This window comes from Nycticebus coucang, chromosome 1, assembly GCF_027406575.1.
Source record: "Nycticebus coucang isolate mNycCou1 chromosome 1, mNycCou1.pri, whole genome shotgun sequence".
NCBI lineage: Eukaryota > Metazoa > Chordata > Mammalia > Primates > Lorisidae > Nycticebus > Nycticebus coucang.
The window spans coordinates 172099792-172113122 of NC_069780.1; positions in this window are offsets into that span (position 1 = coordinate 172099792).

Genomic DNA, 13331 nt, shown 5'->3' on the forward strand with positions numbered 1-13331 from the left:
AAGGGAAATGGAAGGTAGCATTTTGCAAATAAGTAATGAAAAGTAGCAGGCAATCCATCCATATGTTGGTGAAGTAAAACACATCTGGATAACATAAAGTTCATGTCTCAATTACCACATGGAGCAATTGCTACTGCCAATCTTAGATGATTGTGTGAGGGGTGTGATTGGTAGTGTCCTTGTGAAGCTCTTTTTGTTTTTCCACTAGGCTCATAAAAATACTTTGGAAGTATACCCTGTATACACTATTTTCCTGCATTCTTTTCCCTGAAGCTTCAGAGAGTAATATTATATATGATAGGTCAACCTTATTGTAAATTCAGGGAATTTAATTCAGTCAATGGATTTAACAATGTTAATTTTTGCCTTTATGTTTATTTTTCTATATAATTGTTTCTTTTAATTTTGACTTGCTTTTTTAAAATAGTTTCGTGAAAGAAACATAGAAAATGAATTTTCTTATGCTTTCTGATATGTGAATTTTGTATTTTATTTTTCTAAGAAAAATAAATTAGTCAAATTTATATTTTCTTACATTCTTAAAAGAGCTACATCCTAATTTTAATCTGAAATTTAAAAAAATTGAAATGTGCATGTTCAAGGATAGTACAATTTCTATTAATAGTGAGTAAATTCCATTAACATTAAATTATGCACATTATGATATAATTAAATTATGATATAATTTAAGATAAACTACATCCACTTAAAGTAAATAATTTGATGAGTTTTGACAGTCTCCTAACCCTAGGAAGCCACTAAAATTTGGTACAGGATATTTCCGACACCTATGAAAATCAGATACAGAACACTTACATCAAAAGAATTCCAATTGAGAGTTTTCTTTTAACCTCTCTTTGATCCATTAACCCAGGCAAACATTGATCTGAATTTTTTCACTATAAAATAATTTAAATAATTATTAATTATTTAATATTTTTCAATATTATGTATTTGTTTTAATTAAATAAATTTAAATTTTTAAATTTAAATAAAGTCATAATTTGTCTATGCTTATATATTTGACTTCTTTTACTCAACATAATGATTTTGAGATTCTTTCACGATATTTTGTGTACCGATAGGTGGTCTTTATTGAAGAATGGTGTTCAATTGTGTGTGTGTGTGTGTGTATCATTCTGTCTGTTCATTCACCTGTTGGTGGACATTGGAGTTCTTTTCCAATTTTGAGATATTAAACAAAGCAATATAAATAAATGTATAAATGAAACTTGTACATGTGCAAGTCTTTGTGTGTGACATATTTTTATTTTTCTTAGAAAAATGTATGGTAGTGGAACAGCTAAATTATATAGGTAGTGTTTTTCTTTTAATTGTCATTTTAACTAATTACTTAGGTTTTTATTGAACTATTGCCTACCATTTTATGTGGGAATGGCATATTTTTAACTTTTCATAGTTTATCTGAAAATAATGCATAACTCACTTAAGATTTAGAAATCTTATAATTGTATGGTTTCTTACAACTGCTATCTTTTATTCATGATTGCTATATGAATTGAATCTGTATATAATGTAACCCCCACAAAACACCAAGCATAAATAGTAAAAGTTAACATAGAAACATTGTTTTTTATATTATTCTTACATTTACTATGTCTGATGCTTTTCATGCTTTGCTAAAATCTTTTCCTAAAAATTTGAGTTTCTCTTTAATGTTTTCTTGTTTTTAGAAAGTCTTTTAGACATTCTTGTAATTTTGAGTCTGCTGGTGACAATCTTATAGTTGTGCTTTGTCTGAAACCTTCTTTATTTTTAAGAATTATTTATGTGATAAGAATATAATGCTATTGGGAGAGTATTTTTTTCTAATCCCTTTACATGTATTTGTTCATTATCTTCTGGCCTCTATTATTTCTGAAAATAAATCCCCGATCATTCAAAATATATTTCCCTATGTATAATATTTCTTTCCGTTTGACACTTAGAAGTTTTAAAAGTAACTTCTGCTTTAAGTTATTTGACTATAATAATGTTATAGTCATATTTAAAATTCAAGTTAGTTTATACAAGTTTCTTAAAACTGTAGATAACGTTATTTCTATTCCATATTAACAATATAAATGATATTTTTCCCTTCATACTTTTCACTTTCAGGGGTAAATTTTTTTACTTTAATAATATATCCTGTATACACTTCGGGATTTCCTATCTTTTCATGTAATAGAAGCATACATATGTTTATTTGCCTAATTTATAAATAAATATTTACGATGGGTATGTGGGTATAGGAAAAAACAGTATAAAGTAGTCCTTCAATATCCATGTGTAATTTGTTTCAGGACTTCCCACAAATACCAAAATCTACAGATGTGCAGATCTATTATAAAAATTAGCATAGCATTTGCATATAACCCAGGCACATCCTCCTGCATACCTTAAATTACCTCTAGATTATTTATGGTACCTAATACAAAGTAGGTGCTATAGTTGTTACACTGAATTTTTTTTTTTTTTTTTGTAGAGACAGAGTCTCACTGTACCGCCCTCGGGTAGAGTGCCGTGGCGTCACACGGCTCACAGCAACCTCCAGCTCCTGGGCTTAAGCGATTCTCCTGCCTCAGCCTCCCAAGTAGCTGGGACTACAGGCGCCCGCCACAACGCCCGGCTATTTTTTTGTTGCAGTTTGGCTGGGGCTGGGTTTGAACCCACCACCCTCGGCATATGGGGCTGGAGCCCTACTCACTGAGCCACAGGCGCCGCCCTGTTACACTGAATTTTTAATTTGTATTTTTTCTAAATGTTTTTGATTTGCAGTTGGTTGGCTATATAATCCATGCATCTAGCAGGGTATATAGTATAGGATTTGGCACTCTTTGCAGCATTGGGAGGATGGGAGTGTATGCATTGTGGATAAGAAAGGTATACTGTATATTTTTCTATCATCAGTCTTTTTATGATGTTCTTCTTGCTTTGTTAATGCTTTTTTGTTTTTTTTTTTACTTTTTTCTCCCTCCTAACAGCCTTTCCTTCTTTTTTTTATTCATTCAAGCCATGCAATATCTAAAACATTTATTAAATATAAATATTTATGATTATAATCTTATTTCTTTTTGGCATATTATATATTAAATATATATTACATAGGTATTAATTGAATACATTATGGTATTATTAATGTTGTTTTAATCATTGAACTAGTATGTGCAAGCAGTTTATTGAGCAAACTAAATTATGTAGCAAATCTTCCAGAAAAAAAATAAAACTTTTTTGTATTTCTTGTTCAGTCATAGACAATATTTTTTTTTTCTTTTTGGCCGGGGCTGGGTTTGAACCCACCACCTCCGGCATATGGGACCGGCGCCCTACTCCTTGAGCCACAGGCGCCACCCAATAAGACAATATTTGTTAAATAATTCATGGCATTTATGTTCTAAGTTTACTATTGCTTAATATCATATTCGATTTTACTCATGATTTTTGGCATAGATTTTTTTTTAATCTGCCTTGCAGAGGAAATATAATTCAATAATCTATATCACTATCTTCCACCAATTTGGGCTCAAGAGAACACCTTAGTTATAGCATAATATTCAAAGCATGGCTCTTCAAAACAAAGAAGAACACAATGTTAAAAAAAACAAGTCTAGTCTCAGTAAAAGTCTTGAAAAAAATATATTGGGTAAAAAATCATCTTGATTCAACGTGACTGAAGATATCCAGTGAACAGTAAGGAAAACATTTAAGGTTTAAAACTAGGGCCACTTGTTATTATTTTATTCAGTTATTTATTTAATTCAACTTTATAAGTAGCCAGACACTAGCTAGACAGCAGTTTTTTTTTAAATTGCTATACCTTCATAACACTTAGCAATAAGGTGAAGGGTTAAAGACTTGATGAAAATAACTGCATAACTATATAAATATAACCTCCAGATGCTATAAATGGAATGGAAACATGTATTTGATCAACATTAAAGAATCTGATGTTGTACTATTAGAGGCCATAGATTACCTATTAAAGTGAAATTAAGCTAATGTTCTCCGGATGAATGACACATTTCCAGGTAAAGAGGAATGCTATTGTACAATTGGTGTAAAATTCATTACTGAGAAGGTGGGTGCTCTAGCGTGAATATTCTTGTGCTAGAGAGAAGCTTAGTGCAGGGGACCCTGGGAAAATATAATGTGAGGTGGTCAGAGGGAGGTCAATGTCAACAGTGGCTTTTGGTAATGCTGGTGAAATAAGCAAGAGCCAAGTCATTGCATCTGTGGTAGATAATTTTTTCTACTTAAAAAAAAAATCTAAATCCAACATTAGAATAAAGTTAAATTGCATTACAGTACGAAATATCATATGTGTATATATGCATATGAAATATAACGCACACTGGAACAATACTTAGTGAACCACATGTTATTTTTTTCTCTTAATTTTCTTTTTGATAGTTGTATTGTTTTATTTTGTTCTGTTTTGTTTTTGTGTAATATGTTGTTGTTTTTTTAATGCTGATTCAGGGGAACGAATTTGATTTTTTGTTTGTTTTCTGGGAAAATATGGTGAACACTTCTAATAATACTGTTTTGTTTTTGTTTTTCTTGAAAATAGCAAGATAAATTTTTTTTTTTTTTTTTTTTTTTTTTTAGGAGGAAAGAAGTAAAAGTTTATTTCTGAGGAGTAGGTAGGAGAGGGGTGCAAGATGTGAGAAAGAAAGAGAGTCGCAAGATAAATATTTTTGAAAGCTAATATTTATATCTCCTTGAAGGTTAGGGAAGAAAGACCAGTTGGCCTCTCCCGCTGTGAGCGTTACAGTGATGCTGCCTAGATTAGGTTAACAATGTGTCATGTCATCAACCTCAACTTTAGCAGGAAAAACTGAAACTGAGAGGTCTTGGTTTATGGAATGGGTGCTAGTTTCTAGCATATTGAAGTACAGATATCGCTCTCCTTTTAAAAATTATCCTCAAACAACCATGTGTTTCTCATTTTTCTTTTATTTTTGGATGACAATAATTACACATATTTATATGATACAGAGTGATGTTTTGATACATATATACAATGATCAAATAAAAGTAATTAGGATAATCATGACTTCAAATATTTTCTTTTTTGTGTTTGGGGAACAATCAAAATAATCTCTTCTACATATTTGAAAACATACAATGTTATTAAAGTATTTCCCTTACTGAGTTGCAGTTTTGTTATTTGCTAGCCAAACTCTTCCTACGCTGCCCTCTCTGCTGTCTCTCACGGCCTCTAGTGATTATACCTCTACTCTCTACTCCCAAGGGCTCAATCTTTCTTAAGCACATGTAAGTGAGAATATAAGGTATTTGTCTTCTGTCTCTGACTTCTTTCACTTAACACAATGTTTCTCATTTTTAATTCAAGTAAAATCAATCTTCTTACCAGGGTCTTCAAACCTCTGCATAAGCCAGTTTCTTTTTCCTTGGAGACAATCTCTCATTAGCTACTTCCCAGCTCCACTGAAATTCTCTTTATGCCTAGGTGCTACCAAATTCATTTCCCTTTTGCTTCTTTTGTTCTGACTAGGGATTCTTTTCCTCCTGTATCTCTATCTGTTTTCAGGTCTTTTGCTTCTTTTGTTCTTCTGACTAGAGATTCTTTTCCTCCTTGTATCTCTATTTATCTGTTTAAGGTAGCATTGTGTAAACACTGGCCCACTGACCTGGTATCAGATCATTCTCATACCTCATAAATTTAAAACCTAGAGAGGGCTACTTGTAACATTACCCTCCTCTATTTCACTTACTTTTCAGTAATAATCATAGCATGAAAAGAATAATAATAGTGGCCAGAAATCAAATGCAGACAAGGAATACTTCTTTTTACTGAACACCATATCTACAGCCAGGTCAAACAAGAAATTAGAAATTAAAATAAAGAATAAAACAAAGTCACTATTCAGCCATAAAAAAGAGATTTCCTATCTTTTGTAACAATCTGGATGGATTTGGAGAACAGACTCCTTAGAAAGTATTATGAGAATGGAAAAATAAGCACCCCATGTCAGTCGTTAATTAAAATCAGTAGAATAACAACTACAAACTCACGATGAGAGAAAAACTCATATAAGTTCAAGTAAGGGGGAGCGAGGGAAGCAGCTGGGCAAATTCTAACCCAGCAGGTATTGCATGGGTACATGGCACACTCCTGGGTGAAGGGCAGGACTGCAACCAGATTTTAATCTTACAAAAGCAAACTATGTAACCTAGTTATATGTACTTCCATAGCAACCTGAAATTTAAAATATGAAGAGTAAAATAATGATTTAAGTATGAAAGAAAAATAAGAAATACATATTCTTTTTAGTTACAATAATGTATTTCTTGAAGTGGGAGAAAATAGTATGAAAATAAATTTCTAAAAGAATAAAATCTGCAGAGCTCAGAGAATAATTTGCACATATACTGACAGTTTTAGTGTAAATCAAATTCTGTTTCTTCATCTTTATGAAGGTTGGACTATGATTGTTTCTTTTAAAATTAGCCTTTAAAAGCACTAAATTACTGGGCCACGTGGCATCAGGAGAGGAGCCACAACCCACTGAAACACATTGTAAGAAGTTGAAAATGTTACAAACTTATTCTTAACACAAAGGCCTGCAGCCTGGCACTTTAAAGAGGGTTAAAAAAAGGAAGTTCTCCAAATCAATTTCCATGTATATTATAATATTTACCAAAGGATAATTAGATATGTTAATTAATGTACATGCATAAAATGAAACTAAATTCAACATTATTTGCAACTGTTTAGAAATTAGGACATCAAAAGTTATTTTGCAGGAAAAAGTGCTCCATCATTGCCGTGAACTTAGATTGTCCAGCAAGGTTAATGAGAAAAAGCTGAACAGCTTTTGAAGTTGTTATGTTATTGTTTTAAAATTTTCTACCAACAATTCATTTCCTCAATTTCTGCACCCACAGGAAGAATATGCTCCTCATCTGAGCTTTGATTGACTGCCCTGTTATGTCTTGGTTAAATAGCTTCTTGAATTTAGGCAATGTCATTCACAGAAGTATGGCTTGGGAAAGACATTATGTCAATGAAGAGGTTTTTTTCTCATATAGTTAGAATGGCAAATTAGTATCTATGCGTATATATATCTGTACATATGCATATACATATTTTTGAGAATGTGTGTTATCTATATCATTTATACACACACACTCAAATACACACAGATATTTTGGTTTGATCAAACTATACATTTATAATTCATAATCACCCTGATAATGTCTTATTTTTCTTTTATTATTTAGTCAACAAGTAATAATTACACATATTTATGGGATACAGAGTATTTCGATACATGTATGCAATATGTAATGATCAAACCAGGCCAATTACTATATCCATCCCCTCAAGCGTGTGTTATTTCTTTATGCTGGGAACATTCAAAATCCTCTTGTGTAGTTTTTTGTGAACATCGCATAACTATTAGTCAGCCGTATTCAACATACAGTGCTGCAGAGCACCAAAACTCATTTTTCTATCTAGATGTAATTTTATATTTGATAACTAACCTCTTGCCATCATTTCATCCCTTCTATTCTTCTCCGTCTCTTATAGGCTCGATTCTATTCTCCATCTCCTGAACTCAAATACTTTTAGCTCCAATATAAGAGTGAGACTATATGAATATACACACAGATTTATTTATTTTGGGGAGCTGTTCCTTGGTTTGAACATAGAAGCAGGATGAACAGATCTGTAGCTTGGGCCCCAGTCCACACTCTCAAATTGACTGTCAGAGGTCTTGGGCCCCACCAGGATTTTACAAGCCCCTCCCTGAGTCCTAAGTTTTCTGGTTTGACTTTAGGTGGGTGCCTAATTTTTGTAACAGTGGTGGGTTATGAGTGTGTTACCTACTGTTCTACCATCTTGATAATGTCCCTCTATGACATGATTTAATAAGAAAAATCTACACTGGTAAATAAAGTCGGCCCTATTTACATGTGCCTACTGAGTCCTAAAAGTGAGATATACTGAAGACATATAAAAAGAAAATAATATAAATAGCTTGTTAAGAATTTCTTAAATACATGTCAATATAAGATTTTTGGTCTGTTGAATTAAGTAAAATGTATTCTGAAAAAAAATTCACATTCACATTTTCTTTGTGCCTTTTTAATGTTATTTCCTATGTAACTCACATGGGAGGTTTGTATTATGTTTATATTGAACACAGATTAGCTAGTATATATTGAGGTGCTTATGACCTAACTCAATTAGTGGGGGAAGATAGAGAGAGAGAAACAGAGATAAGAAAGGAAGAAAAGGGCGGCACCTGTGGCTCAAAGGAGTAGGGTTCCAGCCCCATAACCGGAGGTGGCAAGTTCAAAACCAGCTGCGGCCAAAAACTGCAAAAAAAAAAAAAAAAAAAATGAAAAAATGAAAAAAGAAAGGAAGAGGAAAACAATGATTTCAAAGTCTCAAGATAAAGAGGAGATGAGATTATAAACTAGGTTAACTGAGTTCAGGCTTCAAGAAAGTAGATCACGTATAACCAGTCAGGAAGGAAAGGAAGGATTTTTGAATTTTGTAGGAAAAGTCAAACGTTCATTTTTGATTCAATGAATTGCTTTCATTTGGTTGAATTGGTGAAAGCAGGCTATACTGGGCGTATCCTCGGGGCCCTCATGTTCCTCCTTCCCTGGTGCTCACACAGGTATAATCACTTCCACTGAGTGTGGACAGGATCTATGAATTCCTTCTAGCTGATAGAATATGACAAAAGTGGTGAGGTTTTACAAATGTAATTAAATTCCACCATCAGTTCTATTTAAGTTGACCAAAATGTTATGTCGGTCTAACATAATCAGGTAAGGATATAAAGGAGAACTGGGCACATCCGTGAGGGGAAATAGCTCTGCTGCTGCCTGGGTGAAGCTATCAGTCTTGCCAGAGAAGCCCACGTGCCGAGGAACTGAAAGGAGCCTCTAGTAACTTTGTGGAGCTCCTAAAATTTGGGGTGAGCTCTGGACAAGGGCCAGCAGAAAACCCTCAGTCTCACAGTCACAAGGAAATGACTTCTGCCTTCAACATGAATGATCTTGACGTTTCTTCCCTAGTTGAGCCTCCAGATGGGAATGTTGTCTGGCCGACAGGCTGACTGTAGCCATTTGAGAGCCTGAGCAGAGAAACCAGCCTGCCATGCCCAGGCGGACTCTTGACAAGAAGAACCTTATGATAATGAATTCCAGTGGTTAAAACTTCCAAGTCAGGTGCCTGTAGTCCCAGTGGCTTGAGAGGCTGAGGCAGGAGAATCGCGTGAGCCCAAGAGCTGGAGGTTGCTGTGAGTCCTGTGACGTCATGGCACTCTACCCGAGGGTGGTAAAGTGAGACTCTGTCTCTACAGAAAAACAAAACAAAACAAAAAACTTCCAAGTCTGAGGATATCTGAAATACAGGAATGGAAAAATGATTCTCGGTATTCTCAGCTTCACTGTTTGGGTTGTGCAGTTCAGCGTTCTGGAAGTGTAAAGAGCTGAGTTCTAGTCTGAAGCATGCTATTTAAATCTATCATAATCTACCAACTTTTTATACATAGGCTTCCTCTTCTTGAAAGCAAAAGTAAAACACGTTGATTTTAATTAAATGTTTGTAATTATTTTCAGCTCCAAAATTATTTTATTTTTAAATTATTTAATATTTTGAGAATAATTTTCTACAGTTTTGGAAGCCATATCAAAACTTGGCACTGACCAGTTTTGAAGATTTACACCATCCATAGACATTGAAAAAAAGACCTGTAATGTATAAGATAGTGTTCACAGAGAAAACAACAAATACATAATTAACATAATAGAAGTTTCATAAAAATCCATTATTCAATTTGTATTTCAAAATTTACCAGGCTCTAAAGATCTTTTGAATGTATCGATACTTTATAGTAATCTTAGATTCTTAAACTATTTTCTTCTATGAAAATAAAATCCCAATAATGGACATACGATAAGTATACTTGACACAAGATTGAACTATTTTGCATCCTTCTAAAACTTCCCAGCAGAATTATACTCTATGGTAAAGAAAACTGCTTCTCAATTCTAGAAGTTAAGTCTTATTAAGGAGATTATCACATTTTTTCCTTATACTTGTGTCAGATTACAAATGTGCTTACATGTATCAGCAAAATTAAGAGGTGGATTTTAGAGTAAAACATGCACACGCTTTTTAAAAGTGATTAAGGCAGATTTTGAAAATAGGTGATAATAAAAAAAAAAATCTCAAGGGAGTAGGTATCTACTAAGGTAGTGTGGAGACCTAAATTTATTCAAGTCAGAGTTGATATTTCTCTTGATAATTCAGAAAAATAAATAAAACATCCTACTAATTGTATTTTCACATGAAATTACATTGAAAGAATATGTGAAGGGAGGAGCAAAAGAGTATAATACAGTTTATGTCAAGATCACAGAAAGTTCCTTGGTTGTTGTCAGGGTAGAACTTTAATCTAAGACTTCTTTGCATCAAATCAAAGTAGAGCTGAATGCCCAAGGAGTCATTATTTGATGTTGTCATTATTTAGAAGTGAAAGTAAGTAAGCATATGAGAAGGAAACATTAGAAGGTGTGATAAATGATTTATTTTTACACGAAAAGGTAACACAAGCATGTTCAGTAAGAATTAGGAAATTTATCAGTATTTTTAGTTTGAAAATAAATTGTTGATACAGGACAGGTGGCGTGGTGGCGCCCCAGCTAGCTCTGCCCGGCTGAGCTAAAGGACCTGCCGCCTCCGCCTTGGCCTTTTTGGTGCGGTGGTAGCCGCAGAGGAACCAGCCGACTGGAGGATAGGCAAGGCGGGCTCCCACTCCTGCCCCCACCGGAGGCTCCAATAGCCAAAGGAGCGGAAAACTGCTGGGGAGACACTGGCGCCTCGGGGTCTCCTTCCCTTTACTCTTGTGACTGAAAACGGAACCCCTGTTTCCTATGCCTAGGTCAATTTCAGGTAAGGTGCCTAGGCCTCAATTCCCTGAATGGACTGTGTGCATTCATTGTTACATTCATTCACCTTGCACGAGTGGAAGGGTCTGTGTCCATTCATTTCCTGGCCAAGGAACCCGTGCACCTATATATACCACTAGATGGAGAGAGACGGGGACAGAGACAGAGAGAGCTTTTCTCCCCCAGTTGGGTTTTCTCCCCAGGAACTTTAGTGTTTTCGTACTCTTTTCTGTAAATAAATTCTGTTTTACCACCAATCTGTGGTCCATGGATTTATTCTTCAAATCACTGAGACCAAGACCTGAAATTCCAGTATCACTGTGAAGTTTAAAACATTCAACTTGAGAACATTCAATGACCTACTGTATGAATCTGTCTTGGTGGGAAATGTAACTATGAGGCCTGAGTCATTCACAACAGCATCCTTTGTGCCATCTGTTACCTAAGGACCAAACAAAACATCTTGTTTATATTTTGAATAAAAAAATTTTTCAATAAATGTATAGTACATTTGGCATAAAGTAAGGATCCTTTCAGAAATAGGGTCGTTCCTGTGTTTGTTACATGGATGGAGCTGGAACATATTATCTCAAGAAGGGAAGAAAAAGTATCCAATATACTCAGCCCTACTATGAAACTAATTTACGGCTTTCACATGAAAGCTATAACCCAGTTATAACCTAAGAATAGGCGGAAGAGGGGAAGGGAGGGGAGGGAGGGGAGAGGTGGGATTACACCTGTGGTGCATCTTACAAGGGTATGTGTGAAACTTAGTAAATGTAGGATGTAAATGTCTTAACACAATAACTAAGAAAATGCCAGGAAGGCTATGTTAACCAGTGTGATGAAAATGTGTCAAACGGTCTATAAAACCAGTGTATGGTGCCCCATGATCGCATTAATGTACACAACTATGATTTAACAAAAAAAAGAAAGAAAGAAAGCTCATATTCTGCTTTTTCTTGTAAATAAGTGTGTATAACATACATTTTTCTCTATTTTTCATTATTACTTATAAAACACAACTATATTACGGGTTGCAGTCTCTTCCTAACGTTTCTTCATCATCCCATTTTGCATATTTTATGAAACAGTTTTTTTGACACAGGTATGATTTATACATAAACAATTAAACAGGCAGAGTTAATGTTTGAAAGCCTTCAAAATTTAGAAAGAGATATTTAGACTGGTCCAAGCTCTGCTCTTTCACAGCTATGTTATGTTGTTTTGACTTTCAGTTTCCAAATTGGAAAATGGAAACATTGACACATGAGTCAGTGGTGGGGTGAGACTTGAATAAGAGAATGCTTTTCAGAAGTGTTTAATGCATATAAATAGTGTATAAAATGGAATGGTAACTTTATTTCATTCAATCCAGGCAAAAATAAATAAAGTAGGAGCAAATCATCGATTATTGGGCTAACAATTACTCTTTCTCTACCCGACATAATGACATTTTTCATAACCTATTTCCACCTGCCTTTTATTGCCTGTCTAAGCAAGTTGATTATTTCCTCAGCTGTTCCCTTCTCTCCCTCTATGCATCTAAAATTTATAGAAAAGTATGAGGCAAAAAGGTGATTATTAAACATTCCCTCTTGAGCTATGTTTGGTAAGCTAAAAATTTGAAAATTGAAGGCAAATTAAAATAATAAAGATTAAAACTTAGAACCTCCAATGACTCATCACATTCTTTCTCTGAGATTTTTTTCTAGAATTATATCATAAAGATTTCCTTGTTTTGCAATTACTATCATAAATCTCTCTTTTGGGTATTAAATATATGGGAAATTTAAGGCAAGTTGTATGAAATTTTAAGAGATAATTAAAACTTTACAAGAGGAATAAAAAAAATGAGAGAGGGATAAATATTCTAGCTCTGTTCTTTACTCTTTAGTATTTAAACTACCTTAACATGAAGTGATAACACTTGTCTACGCTGGTTTATACACAGGGATTCAACCAGAGTAATTCTATGTTATCCATGCATTTGAATCCTTTGCAGAGGATTCATTACTTTTGTATCTCATTCATCTTTCTTTCATACAATAATTGCTCTCAATTAGTATCTGTTGACCGAGAAAACATTGATGGTTTTGAGACAATCTCAGGTGGAATTAAGGCACCACTGATTTAATACCTGTATGATATTGTGCAATTACTTAATATTCTTAAAACTGTTGTTTGTTTAGTTATAGAATGAACTAAACATCAGTTCCAGACAAACTCTGAGTCCAGCCAAGGTACCCACATAGAGGCTCTGAACTGGAATACAGCAAAGCTTATTATAGCTTATCTCGATTTAACTATACAGGTTGGCCAAGTTAGCCTATAAAATCTAACCTTCTAAAGCAATGCCTTATTTATTAGGAAGTAGTAGACAAGTAACAAAA